We start from the raw sequence: 2548 nt of genomic DNA on the forward strand, positions 1-2548 counted from the left end.
GCTGTTGTTTTCCAACCACTTAGAAGGATACAGGTTGCTGCTGTTTTCCAACCCCTTTAGAAGGATACAGGCTGCTGCTGTTTTCCAACCACTCTAGAAGGATACAGGTTGCTGTTGTTTTCCAACCACTTAGAAGGATACAGGTTGCTGTTGTTTTCCAACCACTTAGAAGGATACAGGTTGCTGTTGTTTTACAAACCACTTAGAAGGATACAGGTTGCTGTTGTTTTCCAACCACTTAGAAGGATACAGGTTGCTGCTGTTTTCCAACCACTTAGAAGGATACAGGTTGCTGTTGTTTTCCAAACCACTTAGAAGGATACAGGTTGCTGTTGTTTTTACAAACCACTTAGAAGGATACAGGTTGCTGTTGTTTTCCAACCACTTAGAAGGATACAGGTTGCTGTTGTTTTACAAAACCACTTAGAAGGATACAGGTTGCTGTTGTTTTTCAACCACTTAGAAGGATACAGGTTGCTGTTGTTTTCCAACCACTTAGAAGGATACAGGTTGCTGTTGTTTTCCAACCACTTAGAAGGATACAGGTTGCTGCTGTTTTCCAACCACTTAGAAGGATACAGGTTGCTGTTGTTTTTTCAACCCACAGGTTCTGTTGAAGGATACAGGTTGCTGTTGTTTTCCAACCACTTAGAAGGATACAGGTTGCTGTTGCTTAGAAGGATACAGGTTGCTGTTGTTTTCCAACCACTTAGAAGGATACAGGTTGCTGTTGTTTTCCAAACCACTTAGAAGGATACAGGTTGCTGTTGTTTTCCAACCACTTAGAAGGATACAGGTTGCTGTTGTTTTCCAACCACTTAGAAGGATACAGGTTGCTGTTGTTTTCCAACCACTTAGAAGGATACAGGTTGCTGTTGTTTTCCAACCACTTAGAAGGATACAGGTTGCTGTTGTTTTCCAACCACTTAGAAGGATACAGGTTGCTGTTGTTTTCCAACCACTTAGAAGGATACAGGTTGCTGTTGTTTTCCAACCACTTAGAAGGATACAGGTTGCTGTTGTTTTCCAACCACTTAGAAGGATACAGGTTGCTGTTGTTTTCCAACCACTTAGAAGGATACAGGTTGCTGTTGCTTTCTGAATAATCAGTTCTTAGACCTATTCAATAACTGGGCTACATTCCATGTACAGTATATGCTGTGATCCTCAGGGTCACCGCTAGGGTCACGGCTAAGGTCACGGCTAGGGTCAGGGCTAGGGTCACGGCTAGGGTCAGGGTTAGGGTCAGGGCTAAGGTCAGGGCTAGGGTCACGGCTAGGGTCAGGCTGATTCAGAAGGAGGGCTAGGGTCAGGGCTAGGGTCACCTCTAGGGTCAGGGTTGATTCAGGAGGAGGGCTAGGGTCAGGGCTAGGGTCACCTCTAGGATCAGGGTTGATTCAGGAGGAGGGCTAAGGTCACCTCTAGGGTCAGGGTTGATTCAGGAGGAGGGCTAGGGTCACCTCTAGGGTCAGGGTTGATTCAGGAGGGCTAGGGTCAGGGCTAAGGTCACCTCTAGGGTCAGGGTTGATTCAGCAGGGCTAGGGTCAGGGCTGAGGTCAATGTCAAGCAAAACAGAAATGTGAAGACGAGTAGAGTGTAGTTTTGACAGATTTTTAATATAAAACATAGCAAGTCAACCGATTACAACAGTACAGCACAACATACACATATCAACTATTACCAATACAGTAGTGTAAATAAAACCAGTATGGAGTGTCCACACACATCCCATCTGCACCACCTGTAAGGCCATTGGTCATTCAGGCAGGAACTTGACTTTCCTGTACCATTCAGGAGCTTCCTTATTGGTCTGGAAGAGAGAGAGAGAACACGAGTCAGCCAGGCGGGAACTTGACTTTCCTGTACCATTCAGGAGCTTCCTTATTGGTCTGGAAGAGAGAGAGAGAACATGAGTCAGCCAGGCGGGAACTTGACTTTACTGTACCATTCAGGAGCTTCCTTATTGGTCTGGAAGAGAGAGAGAGAACACGAGTCAGCCAGGCGGGAACTTGACTTTCCTGTACCATTCAGGAGCTTCCTTATTGGTCTGGAAGAGAGAGAGAGAACACGAGTCAGCCAGGCGGGAACTTGACTTTCCTGTACCATTCAGGAGCTTCCTTATTGGTCTGGAAGAGAGAGAGAGAACATGAGTCAGCCAGGCGGGAACTTGACTTTCCTGTATCATTCAGGAGCTTCCTTATTGGTCTGGAAGAGAGAGAGAGAACACGAGTCAGCCAGGCGGGAACTTGACTTTCCTGTACCATTCAGGAGCTTCCTTATTGGTCTGGAAGAGAGAGAACACGAGTCAGCCTTTGTAGAACTTGACTTTCACACCTGCCATTCAGGAGCTTCCTTATTGGTCTGGAAGAGAGAGAGAGAACACGAGTCAGCCAGGCGGGAACTTGACTTTCCTGTACCATTCAGGAGCTTCCTTATTGGTCTGGAAGAGAGAGAGAGAGAACATGAGTCAGTCCAGGGGAAATGGCACCTTATTTGTAATACGGCTGGTGATGCATTGAGCTTCAGTACTAATGAACAATAACAAATC

The 2548-nt window shown here is 46.1% G+C and overlaps 1 long non-coding RNA gene across 1 annotated transcript; it reads right to left on the bottom strand.

Annotated features, from left to right (window-relative positions):
* Positions 1 to 1597: 1597 nt before the first annotated feature.
* LOC127920293 (uncharacterized) lies at positions 1598 to 2292 on the bottom strand. Its single transcript, XR_008105699.1, has 2 exons — positions 1946 to 2292; positions 1598 to 1810 (listed from the first exon to the last, which is right to left on the bottom strand). It is a non-coding gene; the product is annotated as an uncharacterized LOC127920293 (long non-coding RNA).
* Between the last annotated feature and the right edge of the window lie 256 nt (positions 2293 to 2548).

The sequence above is a fragment of the Oncorhynchus keta genome, unplaced genomic scaffold (assembly GCF_023373465.1).
Source record: "Oncorhynchus keta strain PuntledgeMale-10-30-2019 unplaced genomic scaffold, Oket_V2 Un_contig_18855_pilon_pilon, whole genome shotgun sequence".
In the NCBI taxonomy this organism is placed as follows: domain Eukaryota; kingdom Metazoa; phylum Chordata; class Actinopteri; order Salmoniformes; family Salmonidae; genus Oncorhynchus; species Oncorhynchus keta.